At 41.3% G+C, this 21,899-nt stretch overlaps 1 protein-coding gene across 2 annotated transcripts in view; it reads right to left on the bottom strand.

Annotated features, from left to right (window-relative positions):
- TMTC2 (transmembrane O-mannosyltransferase targeting cadherins 2) overlaps nucleotides 1-21,899 on the bottom strand; it is a 402,268-nt gene that overhangs the window by 327,633 nt on the left and 52,736 nt on the right. The window lies entirely within an intron of this gene.

Below are 21,899 nucleotides of genomic sequence, written 5' to 3'. Positions count from 1 at the left end.
TCCTCCCCCCCAGAAGACCAGGGAGATGTGGAGCGGCTTTTCTCAGCAGACACCTCAGCTTGAGAATAAAGGACTGAGGGAAGTGAGGTGTGGGAGAATAAAACTGAGCTCTGGAGAAATGTTTGGCTAGAGTTTCCCCTACAATATGTACCAGTTCCGACTTACATACAAATTCAACTTAAGAACAAACCTACAGTCCCTATCTCGTACATAACCCGGGGACTGCCTGTATACACATATCCTTCAATGCTAAGGTGATGAGCATTATATAAAAATCTATATAAAACAGAAAAATTTACTCTTCTCTAACATACTGGAGTGGTTCCCAACCTTTTTGATACCGGGCACCTGCAAATCCATTCACAAACTTTTGTCAGACCAGTAACATTTTATTTGCATATTGATTATGCAAATGGTGAATATGCAAATATTCAAATAAAACATTACTGATCCATCAAAAGCCCAGCCCCCAGAGCCCTCCACCCACCGCCAGCCAGTGATTCCAGAGTCCCCTGCACCCAACCCCCCCAGTGCTAGCCTTTCACCCTCAGTAACCCCCAATACCAGCCCCCCGATCCCAAACACCTCCTGCCAGCCATAGAAGAGCACCCTCCCACTGCCCAGGAAAGCGCTTGCCCCTTAGAGCCACCATCACCACCACAAGACCCCCACCAGTACCAGCCTCGTGTTTCCAGAACCCCACTACACCCAACCCTTCCAGAGCCTCCCTAAGTGCCAGCCCCCAATATTTGCCCTGTCCCCAGCCCCCCAGCACTAGTCCCACCCCTGGAGCCCCCAGTTCTTCTCCCCCCCCAAACACACACAAACACACACACTTAGTCCTGTGCTGCTGCCTGCATTGCAGCGGCTCTGGCGGCCAGGGCTGGGGTACACCACCCAGTGCCTCCCCTCCTGCCATGGCTGTTGGGAGAGGTGTGTCCTGCTCTGCCTCTCACCGACCAACACCAGGCAGGGGCAGAGTCTCCTCCGGCCACAGAAGAGCACTTTCCTGGGCAGCGGGAGGGCACTCTTTCACAACTGGCAGAAGACCCTGCCCCTTCCCAGTACTGGTTGGCTGAGAGGTGGGACAAGACACACCTCTCCCAACAGCTGCAGCGGGAGCAGCGTATCTGAGGCCCGGCCCCCCCTAGCCGCCACAGCCCAGCAGCCAGAAATCTGCAGCCCGACAGTTGGGAACCAGTAACCTAGAGCAACACACAATATGTTGTCAGAGCTAACTTACTGCATTGTTAGCCCATCTCCCAAGTCCTGGGCTTAGAGAGTCACATTCTATTGCGGGGAGGGAGGGAACCTCTGTTATAGAGATATCCCTTTAACAAATTCTGAGAGTGATGGATAAGGAGGAAGGGAATTGTTAGGTGGCATTTATAAACTTGTTTTGCATGTTCGGTAAGCCGTCTTTTTGTTTAAGTTGCCACTAGAATATATTCAGTAAATATATTCTACATTACAAAGGGCTATAGCCACACAACTCATCATGGGAGCCTGGCAGCTAAATTAACAAGCACCACTATAATAATCTATCCAATTCTTATCTCTCTTTCATGCCCAACTGAGTGTGAATTTGGTTACTGTATTATTAAAAATGATAAACCAACACTGCAGGACACATCAAGGCCTAGTGCACGCAGGTGCTATGTAAGCATCAAAGCTTTGCCAATATGCCTCACTCCTGATCTACAATTACCCTTCTATTCTTAAACCTCTATGGAGAAAAGGCTGCCAATACTGTGATAATGTGGGATGTTTCTCTGATGTGGACAAATGTCCACTAGGGAACAGGATGCATCCAATAAACTCAGCCTCACTTGTGATCCAAGCCAGAATACACATCTTTAAAATAAAATAAAAAGGCAGCTGTTCTCATTGTTAAAAACTGGATAGAGAGCAAGAGCATTCTTTGTCCTAATCCTCAGCACTGTTCCATAATGAAACTGGGCAGACATGAGAAAGGAGGGAACAGGGAAGAATTTTTCCCGCTTTTTAAATAATGCTTATATAAAGTATTAGCTTGTATGAGAAGCTAAATTATACTCCTTTTATCTTTGACAAGATTTCCACATTTTCAAGAGAAAAGACAAGTAATTACAAAATTATCAAATATAGAGGTAAGACTGGAACATGATCTTTAAAGAACAACACTTCTTGAGATAAAAGATTGGCTCCTCACTGGATTAGCAGAAAAGGGGGAGCTACTGGTATATATACAGCTTCCTACCTTTGATCTAGAGAAAACTGGTATTTTAAAGCATGTTTTACACCACATTCATTTTCTTCTCTCCCTCTTACATGTTCTTACAAGCCTGATCCAGCAAAGCACTTGTACCTGAGCTTAACTTTAAGTCCCTGAGAAGTTCCATTAACCATTAAGTGTGGGGTTAAAGGGCTCTCATGGTTCACTAATAGGTTCAGGAGACAGGAAACAAAGGGCACGTCTAAGCTACGTTTTTTTCAAATGAGGATCAGCAAATTCCGCAGGAAAGTAGTCTGGATACAGTTTTTTCAGGAAACAGCCCTTTTTCGAAAAACATGAAAAACCTCCTTTAAGGAAGAGTGGGTTTTTTTTTTCCAAAAAAGGGTTTTTCCAAAAAAACTGCGTCCAGACTACTTTTACTTTCGAAAGATCCTCTTTCGAAAATTCTACATAGTCTAGACATAACCAAAGAGTAGGAATAAATGGTCAGTTTTCACAATCTATTGAGGTTCCCCAAAGACCAGTATTGAGACCAATGCTCTTCAACATATTCATGGATAATCTGGAAGGAGTAAATAGTGAGGTGGCAAAGTCTGCAGATAGCACTAAATTATTCAACATAACAAAATCCAAAGCAAACTGCAAACAATTACAAAGAAACCTCACAAATCTTGGTGGGCGGGCAACAAAATAGATGATGAAATTCAAAGTCCCAACTTTACATACTAAAGGAGGGGATTTAAATTAGCTGTTATCACTCAAAAAGTCATTCTTGAAGTTGTTGTGAAGGACAACAAAACTGAGTAAGGGTATGAAACATCTTCCATATGAGGAGAAATTTGAAGACTCACTCTTCTGCTTGGAAAAAAGATGAGTATGGGGGAATATGCTGAGATCCATAAAATCATGAATGGAATGGAGACAGCGAATAAGGATGTAAGAGAGTAGCCGACTACCCGATAAGCCTGGTCTTATCGGGTAGTCCGAGTTGACTGCTAGCATTCCCCCCTGCTTGCTGCCTCTGTATCGTGGTGCCGGGTGTGGGACCAAACCCCGCTATGGCTCTGCAATTCAAAAGGCAGTAGGAGCCGGGCAGCCTTCTCCCTGGTTCCTACTGCGTTTTAATTTGCAGAGCCACAGTGGTCAATAGAATTTTTATCGACTACTCAATTAGTTAAATACCCGCCTCTTACTATCCCTATTATTTATCTCTTCACAGAACTCAAGAACCTTGAGTCATCTGATGACATTAATAGACATTGGCTACGTCTAGACTGGCATGATTTTCCGCAAATGCTTTTAACGGAAAACTTTTCCGTTAAAAGCATTCGCAGAAAAGAGCGTCTAGATTGGCACGTACGCTTTTCCGCAAAAGCAATTTTTCTGGAAAAAGCATCCGTGCCAATCTAGACGCGCTTTTGTGCAAAACAAATCTGAGCTGTCTACACTGGCCCTTTTGCGCAAAAGGACTTTTGCCCGAACGGGAGCATCATAGTGCCATTGGGTTTAAAAAAGACATACAAGGAAGCACACTGCACAGTCACCCTTTGGAACTTGTTACCAGTAGATGTTGTAAAGGCTACAACAACTGAACAGGGAAGAATCATGACACGCTATCAACCCTACAGATTAATTTATGTTTTCAACAATGTCTTTACAAGAAATAACTAACTCTGAAAAATGAACACTGAAATTAGCTCTCTTGTATTTCTAAGTCCCAGAAGAACACAGGGAGTGATGATTTTGCAGACCCAAAGGACACTTCTGGCTAGTTTCTCTTCTACATCTGGCAGTCTCTCTAGTTCATGCACTGTTATGAGGCCCCTACGCATCTTCAGCATATTAAAATATTTTAAACCAGGAGGTTTAAAACCAGGAGTCTAGGTATTTTTGACCATTTGGCCCAAAGCCCATCTTCCTATTGGATTAAGAGGGGAAAACTCAACAGAAGAGATAGAGAGATGACAATAACAATAGTCTTCTTTTAGCTAGGCATTACAGGTCGGTGTGCAGATGGCAGCACATATTAAGGGTTTGCTGCTGGAAAAAAATAAATGTTAAAAGTTAGAATTATACGTCACACCAAGATTAGTACAATGAACTATAGACATTAGCAAACACTTTTGTGATAAGAGACGTCCTATGAAGTGGTTGCAAGGAGAATAAAGTTCCACAGTACAGTAATAGTCTTTGATCCCTGTGATTCAATTTTCCATTGAGATGAAGATCACTAACCGTACATGTTAACTCCAAAAAATGCAGCTACAGCATTGCCAACTTAACATAGTCAAACATAATGCAAACATAGTCAAAACCATGACATTTCTGAGATATATTACATATGGAGTCTTTTTGCCATCTGGTGTTTCAGCCGTTAAGAGTTCACATTTTCTAGCTTTATAACTGTGAACTCAAAGCTACAAACTTACTTTTTTTAAATAAAAAAGCTCAGATTCTTACGTAATTATGTGGACTTCAAGAGCTGAAACTTAAGAAAAAAATAGACAAATGTCACAATAAAGTCAGAGATTCCTGATACAAAGAGAGAGTTGGAGACATTACAGATATAGTATAATGTAGCCAAGAGAACATCGACTATGGAAGTGTAATGTGACAAAGGAATTCTAACATCACTGACTGATTTTAAATCCCAGGAGTGTGGGTGTGAAAAACAGAAAAAAAAATAGGGAGAGTAAATGGACCACTTGATTAGACAGAGCCTCCATTCTTCAAGCTGTTCTGGATCAGGGATAGAAGTTTAACAGTGAAGAACAGCCTGCAATATTCAGGGTTAAAATGCTCAAATTGCTAGGAAAAAGGAACGCAGAGTCATCAATTCATACTGTTCAATATGGATGTGACTAGCAAATTGAATGTATTCTAAAACAAACCAAAAAACCATAAAAGCAATAGATTTCAAAACCATCCATGTGTTTTGAAGACATCTGTTTCTCTTAGTTCAGTTTTCTCTAGAGGGCTGAAAAGGGGGGAAAAAAATACATGCTCAATATTTAGTTCCAATTCAGAGCATTCAAAACAGCAAGAGACAAGCTGTAGAGGAATCTGTGTATGTCCACTGCATTCAGTGATTCCATTCAAATGGTTTCCCCAACTCACCTATGAAGACAGACAATCTGCACCTTTCCGATGGACAGAATGTTGAAAAAACAAGACTGACAATTGTCATCAACAATGCTATTCCTTAAACTGGATGAGTATCTGCATGCCTTCTTGGTCTCTTTCATAGCATCTGCATGCAACACAGATGCAAGGTGCCAGGATTTATTCTCTTGGGTAATTGGTTTGAATCAGCCTCTTGGTAAAGTTTAAACAAATCTGTTTGCCTCTGCTCAGCTGCTATAACAATGTTCCATACCACAAAAACCACCAAATGTTTCTGCAAAACCTGCTAGCATACAAGAGACCTACCACTCTGAATCAAGTGGATGATGTATGTTAAGCCACAAGCACACAGTTGGAAGAACAGTGGGGTTCTAAGTTACTGTCAAAAGAAAAAGGAGGGGTGATGGAACAAAACATACAACAAATGCTGTTAAAACTGATTTTAGGTGTCTAGGTCAACAGTGTTGCCTAGCTTTCTCCTCAATAGCAAGTTTTTATATTGAGGTAGCAATCAAAAGCCACAGAGACTGGAGTCACACTGCAGCGGATACTATAGAAAAAAAACACACACACATGCACGCGCGATTATAGTGTAATATCTTCTCGCTGTCACACTGCAACCATGGCCTGTAACTTCCTGCAGATCTATCCAATAGCACACTTCTTAAATATCATGCAGTTCCTCTGGTTTTCCCCAACTAGCTGTTATGAATATAACTTGCTATGTATTTTTGCCATTGACCTTGTAAATAGCAAGCAGAAATGAACCCAAAAGAAAAAAATCCATCAGGAACACAATTTAACTTTTTAAAATTTTTACCATGTGTATTTTGCTAGTAATGCAAAATTACATTTTACGGTAAACTTCAAAAGCTGAAAGGTTTATTGCTTCCTTGGAAAACTCAAGTGTAAGTCACAACTTGACTTTAATGATACATTTTATTAACCATCTAATAAATTACTCTGGGGTAATGCAAATTCACAAGCATGCTGAAACAGAACTTCAGTAGCTTTATCCAAAACTCTCTGATGTGGGAAATATAGAGAGGTTTATTTTTCCAGGGTGCTCAGGTTCTGGAAGCTCCCGTGACTGTTCTTCTCAGAATCTCCCCCCACAGGGACCAGCATCAGGTCTGAACTCATATGGCAAGAAGTGATGCTTTATGTTTTTAGGATAAATTTTATAAGGGATTCTAGCATGTATAGGCCACGCTGGTTTCATATGCAAAGATGTCTTCAGAGGAGATGCACCATTGTGGTTTTTGACCATACTCCAGAAAAGCTGTTTGCAAAGAAGATGCCCTGAAGCTACTTGGTTTTAATTAGGCCGTAATATACAAACTACCAGAATTATAGAAACCAAAATCGTTTAACTAAATGAGGCTGGTCACCAAGAATGGAGTCATCATGCAGGTTACCTAATCAACCTTAACTCTGGTCTGGAAAGCCCACGCCTCTAGCCAAGCACTCCTAGCCATTAGGAACTCTTAGCTCATACGCAAACAAATTTAAGTAATTAACCCTTCAGTTCCAAGGCCATCCATTCCTTGAGAAGCTTTGTATAAGTGGACAATGGTAAGCTTCAATTCCACTGTGATAGTGTTTCTTTTTACCCATTGTCATACCAGGGTCTGGTATGACTTTCCACAGAAATCAGGAAAGTGCTAGCAGGCTGCTTACAGGCATAGAAAAATCCACCTCATAACACAAGAATCAGCTGTTCTGCTTCAAAGGAGGAGCCAAAAAGAGACAGCCCAATTCAAGAGTTGCCTGGCTGTGAGGGTGAACAGATTGTGAGCTTTCAGTGTGGGAGAGAAAGCTGATAACAGGGTCCAGGAATGAGGGAAGGTTGCTTCTTCTCAGGGCCTCCCTTAGGGAAGGGAAGAGCATGTTTATTTGTGTTCGTTTTGGACTTTAGGTATCACCAAAGGTGAGACTGCTACATGACCTCGCTGGAAGACTATGTCCTCTCAGCTCAGGTATGAGGCTGAGCAAAGCAGAAGAACAGGACAGAATCAGAGGTAGAACCACTGCTGTTGCACTGTACCCCACCATAAAGGAACATTCAGCTTCATGTGCACTCCTTTTACATCTGATTTTGCAGTGTTAGGGACAAGCTGAATGTCAACACTACACCCTGTCAAAACATGGACTAGGTAGGCAGAATCAGACTTTACCTCATTCAATTTGTAGTAAGAACACTTGATCAGTGTTAAAACATTCCATCTTCACATGGCAAGCAGTGAAAAAAAGTGAAAAATGTGAAAAGATCTCTCAGAACATGTCACTAACTAGATTACAAAAAACAAATACAAAAAAAAATCAAATCCAAAGAAATGTTTCTGTTTTAAGCAGAAATTCTCTATTGTGCTTTCAGTGGAGAAAGTCTTTAAACCATAATTATAGGATGCACACTTGCAATATTATCTGCTCCCATCACACCCTTTTCTTTAACAACTCATTCTACATTCCTTTTTTTTAAAAAATAGTGTACACAAGCACCTCATTATAGCATGCAAATTCTTTGGTTGCCAGCCTCATTAGGGAAGATGCACTGTATTAAATAAGGCTTCTTTCCCACCTCCTAAATGAAGAGTATTAAAAGAATCCATGCAAAGAGAGATGGAGACAGATATTAAAAGCTAGAAAACCCAGGGTATGTCTACACTAGCTCATTAGTTCGAGCTAGGTAGGCAAATGAAGGCAACCGGAGTTGCAAATGAAGCCTGGGATTTAAATATCCCGGGCTTCATGTGCATGTTCCCTCATTCCATGAGGAGTAACAGTTAATTTGAACTAAGGAGTTAGTTCGAATTAACGTTTAACTGCCACGTCTAGCCGCGGGCAGTTAGTTTGGATTAAGGGAGATTTAAAAATGGCGGCGCTCAGGAACATGCACATGAAGCCCAGGATATTTAAATCCCGGGCTTCATTTGCAACTCCGGTTGCCCTCATTTGCCTACCTAGCTCGAACTAACGAGCTAGTGTAGACATCCCCCAAGTATCTTGAGTCTCTTTTTGCAACACATCAAATTGAGATCACACTGTGTCACAAGACCACAGTTTAGAAGATGAAGGTTTTATTTGCCTGAATGCGGAAGTAAAATTTAAATAGCTCAAAACTGAGTGTGCACATACGTATGTGTGGTTTTGTTTTTCCAACTCTCCTACCATCTCCTCCCAGTTATCATACAATTAGCCACCAGAAAAAGAACGGTAGCTAAAACAAGTCACAAGAGTGAAACTACTATACATTAAAGTTTCAGTGATCTCCATAATCAATGCATACCAAGTTAATAGTTATCCCATGGTTTTAAAATCCTACTCACAGAAAAGAACAGGAAAAGTCAATCAAACCAGATCCAATCCTCAAGAAGTTTGGCTTCTGTTTAAGTGATGGGTATTAAGATCTTACTACAGGTGAATCATATTGAGTGAAAATATTGAGCGAAAATATTGAGTGAACCTTACTGTTGATCTATAGTTAGTTGGAATGGTGCTGCAAATTTAATAGAGATGTTTATTTATTTTACATATAACTGATAACCCTAGTCTTTTAATCATCAAAATTATGAAACACCACAAAAATAAAATGTATCCAGAAGATCACACTTACTCCAACGCACTTTAAGGATAAACTTTGCAGAACTCACAAGTGTATTTACAGTTCTTTATTCATAACAAACAAAACAGAATTTCCATCTATAGCCTCCTGGCACTAAAAGGCCAACAGCTGTGGAAAGTTAATTTTATTTGAAACCCAATGGGCAACTGCTCTTGTAGTTTGTGGAAGACACATTAAGTCACACAATCTGTTCCAGACAAAAGAAGCCTGCTTATACCTATGAAGCTCATCTTATATTCAAGAGGCACAATCCACTTAATATTCTGTTCAAAATTCAGCAACAATTAGTGTACATAGTTTTTACACAAGTTATCCTGGGACTAGTATGAAAGCTTTATGGGTAAAAAGTTAAACCAAGAAGCTCTGAACATTAATCAGTTCAAAATATTATAAGAAAATCACATGCTGTGGGAAACTAGCAACTTTACACCTAGCTTCCCTAGTTAATCAGCAATTTGTTTTTATACTTAAGAGCCAATGAAACAAAATGTTGTGAAAGTACCACAGCAGGAGCTTGCCATAAGGAGCTTTAACAATAGATAAATGGCATTTTCTTCAAAGCCAGAGCTGGAAGAAGTCCAGAGTTCAGCTCACCAGAATTTTCATGCTTATCTGTAACTTAGCAGAAGATTAAAGAAGATTCTGACCATTAGAAATAAAATAGAGGGGGGTTTAATGATGGCAATATCATAGAAATTCCTTGCTATTTTGTATGCTCCAATGTACATGAGTATTACTATTTGAGGAAGAGGTTGGGTGTACCGCATAAGAATTCGCCAATAGGTGAAACAAGCTGTTTGAGGAAAACTTTTTTCAGCATTATCTAAATCACCATCTAGTCACTGCACTGGGGTATGTTTGGGATTGGCTAATCTAAGACTATATCTACACTTACAGTGGTGTGTAGAATGCACACGCTACTCACCCCCTAGCACGGATATAAACAGCATGGTAGTCGAAGAGACACTGCTCTAGGCAAGTACAGTAAAGACATACCAGAACCTTAGGGTACATACTTTACAAAGTTTTCTACACACTGAAGCTGGGGCCGGGTGGTGGCCAGGGAGCCCCAACCCTGGTCAGGGAATCCTCGGTGTCGGTGGTGGCCAGGTGATGGCTAGGGAGCTCCCACCCAGGCCAGGAAACCCACTGGCGTTAAGTGAGGCCATGTGGCTGGTGATTCCCAGCTCCAGGCAGAGAACCACTGGCTGCAGCTGGGCTGCCTGCGTCTGAGCAGCTCCAGCCGGGAACCGCAGAAAACCCTGGTTGCAGCAGGACTAGGATGACCAGGCAGCTTCCACCAGGGAACCCTGGCTGAAGAGAAGCAGGCAGAGGTGGATGGCTAGAATCCCCAGCAGCAGCGGGGCAGAGTGGCCAGGCAGCCCTAGCTGGGGAACCCTGGCAGGAGCAGGGCTGGCAGCAGCTGGGTAGCCCCAGCCGGGAACCCTGGGGAATATCTTGCGGCAGTGGGACCGGCAGCAGCCAAGCAGTCCCCACTGGGAACCCTGGGAGTCCCTGGGGCAGCGGGTGGGCAGCAGGGTAAGGAGCCGTGCTGGGCCAGCTTTGGTGGGGCCAGCAGAAGGGCAGGGAGCCCCAAGGAGAGGAGCCTAGGAACAGGACAGCCAGCAGGGGAGCACTGACCTCCTCTGGTCTGAAACTCCTGGTCCGGGACAACTCAGGTCCCAACGGGGCCGGACCTGGGAGGTCCAACCTGTCCTTCACCCTAGAGGGTACTGCCAGTGTTGATGGGGCCTCAGAGTCATTTCCAAATCCAGAATCCACAGTTACCATTTCAATCTTACATCTAAGTGACTTTTACATTTCTCTTTTTATATTATTTTTGAGCACACACCAGAAATCAAAACAAGTGACTCCACTGAACAATCTTTGGTTTGGGAGGTTGGACTTCCACAGTTAAGAGTATAAAATGTGAAGATTTGGTAAAAAGAATTAAAACTGAAGTACTTAGGAGCAGTAACTCACTATAGTATTCTAGCAAACATTTCAGTTTTCTAGCCACATCGGTTATCAACAGTAATAAGGTGCCCAGTTTTCAACCAGAAAGTCTGGCTGAAATAGAGACCCGACACTGTCCAGTCAGATCTATTGACCAGACACCCAAAGTCTGGTTTCTGTGCAGAGGAAGCACCAGGTCAACCACCACACCAGCCCCTACTCAGCTGCGGCCAAGTCCTCCCCTGCTGAGTAGCAGATACCTGCAACGCCCAGTTACAGCTCCACTGGTGAGTGCCTCCCAGCTCCACTGGTGAGTGGCTGGAAGAGGGAGACAAGCACGAAAGAGAAGTGGAAAACTGGAAAAGAAGGAAAGAGGAGCAAATGCAAGTGGATTTTTGGTGGAAGAGGTGGAGCAGAAGCTGGGACTCAGAGGAAGAGGTTGGGCAGGGAAGGTTCTGGCACTTTTGCTTGAGTGCCCAGTTTTTAAATATTAGAATGTTGTCAAGCGGCAGCCCTAAACAGCAATTGAAGACTGTTGATATTCTAACTACTTGCTATCTCTCTATATTTTATTTCAGCAAATTGTGTGCGCTAGTAGGACTCCGCATTCTGCTGTGGAAAGACAAAAAAGCAGCCTCCATTCATTCATTATCTAGCCCATGCTGAGACCAAATCTGTAATAGAAATATATGCCAATGAGTTCAGGCCAAGAACAGCGAGGTATAATACCCATGTAGCTCAATGACAGTATTTTTCCCTCAATATAGGACAGATGATGCTGTGGATTCATGAAGAGATGATGTACCTCAATTCTCTGCCATCTGTCAGTACCAGCTATTCAGCATTTACTTTATGTCATGACAGACCTCAAAAACCAACTTTTAGAAAAATCACTTACAGCTTATCTTCATGGATGGTTCAGTATAATATCTGCTTATTGATCAATATCTTGCTTCCTTTTGCTCAAAACAATAATGAAGAAAAAGGAAACTGGGCAATATTTATGAACTGATTACCGTGCAAATTAATGTAAAGGAAATACAGACACATCTTTAAGTAAGTAAGAACAGGATTTTTTTAATGCAACGAGGATGGCAGAAATTTCAAAGCTTTCAAATATACACCAGATTTCCAAAGAAAACACTGCAGAATTATGCATAAAACCGATGAAAAATACAAGAGTCAAACAGCCTTCAGTCATATCATTGGTACTGAAAACAAAGTTTTGTATTTGAATGGCATCTCAATTATGCCACTTATTGTACAACTTGTTACCAGGACTAAGTTATTGTACTGAACAGGATTAATACTACTTTATGTATTATTACAGATGTCACTCTCTCCTACTTCCTAAATTACCAGAGAAGCGAAAACAACAACTTTGGTACACTGTGTTGATGATATAAAATAAATGTTTACCTATGTTTATTTTCCTTGCAATGTATCAATTGCTGCTAAGTAGAGTAGGTCTCTAGTTAGACCATGCTTTTTTTTTTTTTTTTTTTTTTAAACAGAACATAGTCTTAGATTGTGCTCTTCCAGAATGTTTTGCATTGGAAATATAATTATAACTCTGGTAGAATGTAAGCAACTTAAGTGATAGTTCTGAGCAGCTGCCATGGTGAGTGCTAGTTCACTTTTGTTCTTGCACCAAAAATATAAAAGTGAATTAGAATAGTTCACCACTGATGGACAGGAGATATGAGATTCAGTCAAAAAAAAAGCTGCCTTAAAAAAAATTCTTTGCCTCTAGATGTTAACCCAAAATATTAGACATCAGAACTTTTATTACAATTCCTGGTATTTGTAATGCCATTCTACACATTCTGGGTTAGCTTCATTGAAAAAGGAAATACCAGAGTCATGAAATGATTAGATCAAACTTACTTATGCTAAATTATCTCAGGCACCATTTTTAGCTCAGTGTTCACTTTTAGAATCACACAATCATTGGTTCCTTTTAAGTCGTTTGCTAGTATATTTTTACATTCCAGCAGCGTATTTCCCATTACATTCCACACCAAAACAAATACATCCTCTTTCCCTCTAAAGTTAGTTCCAATGAATGACTCCATCTGCATTACCTGCTTAAATAAGAACATCTCTGGATATAAAGGAATGCTCCCAAATAACTTGTGCCAACATAATGATATGCTGTCACACAAAAATGTGCAAAATAGTTGTTTCAGATGAAAGATGCTTTAAATAAAATCTTAATTCTTCTTTGACCTATTCTTTCCTATGACCTCAGAGACTAATGTAAAAAGTTCATGTTTACACCAAGTATAGGATGTGAATAGCACTTTATAATGTGATTAACTTCTGAATGAAGTCACTATGTAATTTACAATAAAGACTCAAAGAAACTTCAGAATATATTTGGCCATAATTCTTTATGTGTAGCCAAATTGTAAAACATATATTGTAAATTTTTAATTCTAGTTCCTGAACTACATGCAAAGCTTGTTTAAAAAATACCTGATCTCATAGCAGCCCTCTGGATTGGATACTGATCTGTTTCCACTTTAAACACAAATTGCAAAGAATGAGAGATGCTTTCCAGATAGAAGTGGGAGGAGACAGTTCAAGGGTATTGTGCATTCCTATGTTAATAAACTTCTGAAATATTTTATGTACTTTAAATCCTTTATTATTACAAGTATTTTACTAATACTTGTCACATACATCTAGCATTTAAGTATATGCACTCTGTCCTCTCCCACTTTAAACAAAACCATTTTTTAAAGATGAGGACTTGCGAAGCTAAATAGAAAGATTTGAGGTCACAGATCTAACATTTGCTGTAGCATCTAACAGACAATTTTCAGCTTTCTCCTGGGAAACTTTACAAACACATAGTTAAACCTATTTTTCAATTGTAAACCTGTCTACTTCATCTCTGGGAACATTTATTAGAAAGAAGCTTCTATATGAAAGATTGGATTCTTTGAGCACCTTTCCCTGTCTCAGACCTGCTCCCTGTCCTGCAAGGCCCCTTCCCACTCCCCCCACATAAACATTGCTTAGTTTCTTCCCATCCTAATGGGCAAAGGAGTTTGTACACCCACAGGAAACTTGTTTCCCCTTACCTTGGTTATTTTTCTTTTTAATAGGCATATCAAAGACAGGCCTCTAGTAAGACATTTACTCTTTGTAAAAATGAAAAATACTAGTTTATCATAGGTATCCCTTTAGGATATTTTGAGAGAAAGAATTTTGCTTGCTTTTTCAGGCCAACTGTCAAACAGCTATAACTTAGAAAATGTAAAACATTCACAATTTCATCTCTTTGATGTAATTACTGTACACTGCTTGTAACAGAAACTGCCTGGTTAATTCAATTAATACCATGACAAATTTTCAGTCAGTAATTCTGTTGGCCAATACCACACACTTCAGTAGTTTCATCCTTTATATTTAAGTATCACTGCATTTTGCATTAAGTGATGAAACATTCACACTTCAGTACCCATGAGTTGGTTGCCATTTTCAAACTATTCAGAACAATATGTGGCTACAAGTTATTTTCTTTACACAACCCACGCAGTATCTGTCAACTATACACACACAGTTTTTCATTTATTGTGGCTAAGGTTTGAACAGGTTGAACCTCTTTGGTCCAGCACCCTCAGGACCTAAGTAGTCCCAAACAAGGCAATTTGCTGGACCAGGGGAGGTCAGGCATTCAGGCTCTCCTGGGCTCCCCTCCTGGCTGCTGCCCTGGGAAAACCTGGAGGCCTGACTTCCTCTAGCCCACTTGCTTGGTTCTGCTATCAGAACCGTGGAAGTGGGAAAAAGACATGCAGGAGCTGAAAAAGCTGGCTCCCCGCAGGCACCAGCTCTGGGGAGCCACTCCCTTAGCATGTAAATATGTAATGTCTTACATTTTCAGCAGTTACACATTTACCAGTGTAAGGAACATCTGAATCAGTGCTTCTATTGCAGCCAGCTGGAATGGGAAAGGAATCCTGGGTGTAGTTATGTAAATACACTTCACTCAGGTTGCTTAGGCCTGCAAGATATTCAAATGTTAGAATGGGGTTTTGCCCATTGTAACCAATTTCGCTGTTGTGGGGGGAATCACAAACTGTGTTAAAAGTAAATGCAGGAATTGTAAGATATTACCACCAATGCTTGCAGTTATTGTGGGAATGCACAGTGGAGTTATTGTGGGTATGCAAAAAAGTCACACGGTTTTTAACTCAGGAGAGATCCTTTCAGTGTAAATACACTTGGATGGACAGAGGCTGCTTTTTCAGAGCCCTATACATTAAGTTTGGGAGGGAGTCAACAAGCTGCATGCCCTCCAGGCATGAGCTGTAAGACTGGTTCAATCTGTTTCTCTCCACTGTTTCAATGTTATAAAGAAAGGCTCCATACAGGGTCTCTTTTGTATGTAAATATACTCGACCTGACGCTGGAATCTCTTGTGGCTGGACTGTGCTTTGAGCCAAGAGCTGAAATCACTGACAGCTGAAACCACTAGGTTTGGCCCAGAGCCAAATCCACCTCAAGCCAGCAAAAGATGCAACCAGCAGGGTGGTGATGGAGAGGTGTGAGGAGTGGCCAGCTGAGCGGCAGCCGCTAGGGGTGACCAATGGAGAGGCATGAGGAGCAGCGACAGAGCAGCGGCAGTGGGGGGTGATGAATGGCCAGAGAGCAGTGAGCAGGTGGATGGTGAGTGACCAGCAGAGTGGGTGAGATGCCTTCTACCTCCCACCCTCAAACTCAGGAGGGGAGGCGAACACTGCAAATGCACCCTGAACTCTTGTCTGCCCTGCCCAACGGCAGTGAGTGGGTGTGAGGTGCAGAGAAGGGTTGGGCATGTGAAGGGGACATTTACATTGCTAGACTTGAGAGCAAGAGAGGAAAAAGACATTGCCCGACCTACTTGAGCTGGGACATTTACTCATGATTGGTTGTGAACTCTGTGTGTGGTGTTTTCCTATTGACTTTGCCTGTGGTGTTTTCCCAAATAATGCCACATTTCCTGCCCCTTTTATTAAAGGTTTCTTTTCTACACTCAGACTGTGTGCTTTCAAATGGGGAAGCATTGCCTCCCAGATGTGCCTAGGGGTATTGTGTGAATTTCCCAGGTTACTGGGTGGGGCCAGTTCTGTGTTGGATAAATGGAAATGACCCCCTAGATATTAAACCCAGCCAGGGCTGCTGCTGGTGGTACCTGGCAGAAGGGTTATACCGAATAAACTCATTTTAATATCCCTGGTGCCTACCCGACAATTTGGGGCAAGTAGCAGTTAATGTCCTTAGCAGCTTGTAATATGAATAGCAAGTCAGTGTCATAATGTTGCTGTACAATGCCAATATACTGAAACTGTGCAAGGCTACACCAGAAAAATGAAGTGACTTTTGAGCACTTCAAGATGAAGAGGCAAGCTGTCTATGGATTAAAAGAGACATGTAAGTGCTAAACAGACTCTTATGAGTCGCACATGCAGTAATTAACTCTATACAATAAATTACTTTTTTCAGAATTTCCCTGGGAGGCCAGGAAAGATTATCCCCATTTTGTAAATGAGAAACTGAGTCTCAGTTTAAGTGACTTCTCCAAATGACAGAAGTAGTCTGTAGCAGAGCTAGGGACCTGTGTCACATTCCAGCACCTTCTTCCTATTTGCTTAATCTTTGGAGGCTCTCTCCTCTTGCTTATGTGACTCTGAAGTCTTATGTGTGATTACTTTCCCTTTGTTGCTGTTCCATTCTGTTCATTATTGTACTACTTAGGTCTGTGTTTCTTTAAATTCTGCTGTGTGGTCGGGGATAAAAAAAAATCATCTATAACTTGGATCTGTAGAACAAGCATTGCCTTAACCTAATTTAACACTCAGTTTATTAGCAAAAATTCTGACAGCTTAACTAATTAGGTAGCGCTGTTTAGTCAAAACAAGGGCATTGCATTATTATGCTGAATGTGGCACAGTTGCCAAGAAAAATTGAAAAGGGAAGTATCCCCATTTAATCTATTTAGTGGCTTCACGTAAATCATTTGAGATGCATTTTTTTTATTCCTGAATAAATCCAAGTGAAGCCATAAGGAAGTATTCTTCTTCAGAAAAGTCCTGCACATTTTACTCATGCATGAAATCCCGTTAAAGCCAGATGGTTTACTTGCACAAGTAAAGGGAGCAGCTCTTTCTGCCATTGAAAGTAACAAAGGAATTGATGAGAATCTTGGCTAACAGCCGATATAAGCTTCTTAGAAAAGGTTCACAAAGTTAAGGGGGCAGGATGAGGGGCACACAGATGAGGTTGCTGAGCCTATTTCTTTATTAATCCTAGATTAAGTTTTGTAGGAGACAAACATTGATCTATTGGACTTAACTTCAGACTGGATAAATATCAATGGACAATTTTGTCATTGTGTTTACAGTAAGCAAACTGAAAAATACTATTCCTTATATTTTCTTTGAGCAGTGTTTTAACATTTAAGTATCTTAAGCTTTTAAATTGCAGCTTCTTAATAGCCTAGATCTAGCTAAAATTCATAGCACTATTTAATACCTGTTTATCATTTGCAACGTGCGGTCACGGGTGATGAAGTTTCCCCTTAAGGAAATCTGGTCTTTTATTATTCATGTGTTTCCACACACATTCAAGGTTTCCCAAAGTTTTTCAAGCTATGTCAGCTTTACAGTCCATGTCCTTCTTATCGTTCAAGAGGAAGCTACAGTATCCTTGGCTTCAACCTTCCCTCTTGTAGGCTACGCAAAAAGATTTCCTATGACAAATCTTATCTGGCCATCTTTTGACGTGGCCAGATGAAATATGCTATTAGAAATTGCACAACACTGCTTGTCTCGACTAATTCAAGGTTACTTAGCCTGCTGTTTACAGGATGAAAAGGTCACACATTGTAATAACTGAGAAAAATCTGTCAAATTTCTCAAACTGCTAACTGTAGCTCTTTACTCTATATTGATTATTTGCTACTAGAATAAAACTATTATCCTGGCTTCCTGACTGAAAACCAATACATCCTCTGGATTTGCTTTGTTCTCAGATATGCTAAAATATAGCTATAAATGACAAGATACTTGTTATACAGAAGCACTAAGTGTTAGAATCAAAATATTGGTAATAAACAACTACTGGCAAACCTTACACTAACATCAACTTAAGCCAAAAAGCCCTGCAGCCAGGCTCACTGATGGGGACAGGGGGAAAAGGGGCAATTTCCCCAGGGCCTGGCAACTCAAGAGAGCCTAGGGCTCCCATTCACCATCATTACAGCTCCGCTGGAGACCTGCATGGCACACTCCAGGCAGTGCTGAAGGGCTGGTGGCAAGGAAGCTGTTTATCAAGGCCAGGTCTATACTAAAGGAAAAAGTTGACCTAAAATACACAACTCCAGCTACGAGACTAACATAGCTGAAGTCAACATACCATAGGTCAAATTTACACAGCGTTCCCACTGAGGGAGGTCAATGAGAGAAACTCTCCTGTCGACTTCTCTCACACCTTATTATGTGGTAGAATACCGGAGTCAACATGGGCACCATCCTTACTAGACCTGCTAAACTAAACCTTGGGAGATCCATCTCTGCAGTGTCGATCTCTTGATAAACAGAGACAAGCCTCTAGCTACCGCCTCTCAGGAAAACTCCTTCAGTCGCCGCAGTGAGTGTCTACACTTAAGCACTACATACATCCCTGTAGTTATGCCGTTGTAGGTTATGTCAACATTTAAAAACGTTGAGACAGACCCATTGAACGTGCCAATATTCGATCAAATAATTGGAGGGGCTATCCTCCCGACAGGTTCATCAAAATCTAAGCTTAAATATTTGAGTTTAATGCTAGTCCCAATTGTCATAAACATGATCAAAGAGCAAACCAACTCCACTGCAAAAACAGAGGCTGCAGCAATAGATGTCAGAGTGTCTCAATGGTGTGTTAACTGTGAGCACTTTCTTTGGTGGACCGGTTAGAGACACAATATTTTCAAAAGCATAAACTTTGAGACATCTGCATAGAAGTACTGTGAAGATGCCAATATTTCCTCCATGTTCATTGCAATACAAACTGTTATTAAATCATGGAGTTTGAGCTAGGAAGGGGGTAAATTGATGGGAGGATCACATCCAAGAAGAGACAGAAGGCTAAGGACTAGACTAGACTAGACTAGACTAGACTAGGAGGAGAGAACTTTAAGGTGAATCACAAATGGATCAATACCATTTTCTCCCATCTTTCTCTTTTCTGCAAAGTGACCCAGCTTTTCCATTTAGATAATATGATGTAGTCCTTCCAGGAAGCTATGACAGAGAGGAGAATGCCCGGCCCCACCCAGTATGTTGGTCACCAATCCAGACAGTCTGAAAAACTGACATGTACAAGCAAACATGTTCCTTTCTTGGGATTTTTTTTAGCCTTTCCCAAACGATATAAGCAGTAGTTCCCAAACTCTTCACATTGAAACCCCTCTTACTCCTCTTCCTCCCCTCAAGAGCCAGAGTCAGAAACTGGGGCTAGGAGCAGGGCAGTGATTTGGGACGAACAGAAGTAAAGGATCGGGACTGCAACCGAACCAGGAGCCAAGGCTTGAGGTCAGGGCCCAATCCAGCCCCCTTCCAAAGGCTGACCTAGGCTCCTCCACACACATACACCTATGTGCCCTTCTATGGGAGCACACTCTGCAATTTGGGGACCACTGCAATATATACTGTTACCACTTTCTGAACCGAGTGCTTCACCAAAATATGAATTGTAGTGGGCTGTTTAGGTTGGGAGGAAAAATTGATGGAGTTAGACTGTAATAGAATCCTGTTAAAAGTGTACAATATACTAGTTCCCTAACCACTACAAGCATTTTCTTTGCTCACAGTTCCAAGCCCCTTTACTGCTAGCACTTAACTCAAAAACATTCTCCCTAGGCTTTTCCCAAGGCCACATTCCCAAGGCTAGTTCTGCCTGTGTCCAGGGTTCCCTCTAAGCTGGGAGGCAGCACAGCTTCACATGTGATTCATCAGCCCCACCCAGTCAGAGGCTCAGGGCTCCATGCAGAGGTTGACTGACTGGGCGGGGCCGATGAATCACCAGTGAAGCTGTGCTGCCAACCAGCTTAGAGGGAACACTGGCTGTGTTTCAGCTACTTTCTTCTGAGAGCTTGTCTCCACTACTGGGAGATGCTAGGGATGTTAGAGTTTAACCAATTAACTATTTAACTGATATGCTGATTCTTATTGGTTAATGGCATTGATTGGTTACACGCAGCCAGCTCCCAAGGAGGCGGCTTTGCTGTGGCATGGCAGCAAAGCCTCCACCCTGGAAGTTGGCAGGGCAAGGGCTGCCTGCTCTGCTCCCAGGGAGGAGACTTCCCTGTGGCAGTGATGTCTCCTCCCTGGGAGCTGGGCTGGCAGTGGCTGGTGGTCACTCTCCTGGAGAGGCTTCACTGTGGGTTCTTCCATATGAAGTTAAGCTTTATACTGAAGAGCCCTCAGTGCTTGTAACCAGTAAGATATTTAGCAGTTACCCATATTAAATGATTGTTAACATCCCTAATCAACACATCCCACTAGAGGTGGGAAGATTACTTGCACAACATTCTCATCACAGAACACTTTCTCTAGTTTCTCAAGTCAATCACATGTCTGGAAGAGGAAGCAGAAAAACTGTTGATTGAACTGTAAAGCATACAAGTGGCTCTCAATGGCCTAATGGATTTGGGTATTGATGGACATAATGTCCTGTATAGATGCTTTTCTGGAGCTTAGGCACCCATTCCCAGTCCATAAACAGTTGCACTGTATGGCCATTATGCAAGTCACTGTCTAAAATGTGATCAGTAAGATCTAGTGAAATTCTTGACACTAATGACTCTTGGGATACAACCATTTATTAAAAAAACCCTCAGCCAACAAAGGGTATCCCATCTAGAATGTCATGTCAGCAGTCCTTCTGATGACAATTGCAGCCATTTATTTCCTGTTATTCAATAAGTGAATTGACATAAATTTGCTATTTGCCATTTATTTTGTATCTGAAAGCACAATAAAGGTTGGAATACAACAGGAGGTCCAAATATACTCCTTTATGCTTTGGAAAATATAAAGTCTTCTTCCATCTTCCTCAATATTTTGAAGTAATTCTGCATTAGACAAAAAGCGTTAGCATTTGGATTACTGAGCCCCACAACGGACTTGCTTGTGGCAAAAAGCCATACTAAAAATAGCTCTTCCAATCCTGGCCTAAAAATGATAATGATTTCAACAAACTCTCAGCAAAAGCACAGGAAATGAGAAGTCACACTGACTTACATTCTGTGTTAGAAGACAAAGCATTTTGAGAACTTTTGTAACAAAAAGCTCTATAAAGAATTAGGTAGCATTATATGACCAAACTAATTTTGGAAGATGTATCCTTTGTGGATAGCTTGTCTCTTCAACCTAGGGGTTGTTTTTTTTCCAGTCTTATATTCCCCCCTTTCTATTGTGAGGGGGGGAAGAGTGGGAGGGAGAGAGAGAGAGAAAAAGAGTGATTAAAAGTGAAGGGTAGTCAACCATCAGAAAAACGTAGCTCACTCATAAAAGCAAGACAAAAAAAACCATGGCAGTCACTGTTTATAAGCAATACAATACTAAATCTCATTGCTGAAAGATTCCCTTTGTTTTAAAGGGACACTCAACTTGCAACCTAGTTCTTGTTTTGTAAATGGAGTTAACAGTCATTCTGGATAATATACCTAGCTTTGATTTCCTCTGGCAATTTGTGTGGTTTTATAATTAAATTTTCACACTTAAACAAAATCTGTCAATACAAACATACACAGAGGAAACCGACTAAGAAATAAATAGCGTAACTGACTATACAAAAAATGGTGTAAAAAAAATCAAAGACTAAACAAAAGAAAACAAATATTTTTCTTTTCAATTACAGTAATTAGAGATGTCATCTATCATTATTATCTGTTTGTCAAGCACACAGCAGGGTCCTGGTTCATGAATAGAGCTTCTGGACCCT

This window comes from Pelodiscus sinensis, chromosome 1, assembly GCF_049634645.1.
Source record: "Pelodiscus sinensis isolate JC-2024 chromosome 1, ASM4963464v1, whole genome shotgun sequence".
NCBI classification, from domain to species: domain Eukaryota; kingdom Metazoa; phylum Chordata; order Testudines; family Trionychidae; genus Pelodiscus; species Pelodiscus sinensis.
The sequence above is the reverse complement of the archived record's forward strand: the minus strand, read 5'-3'. Positions and strand labels throughout refer to the sequence as shown.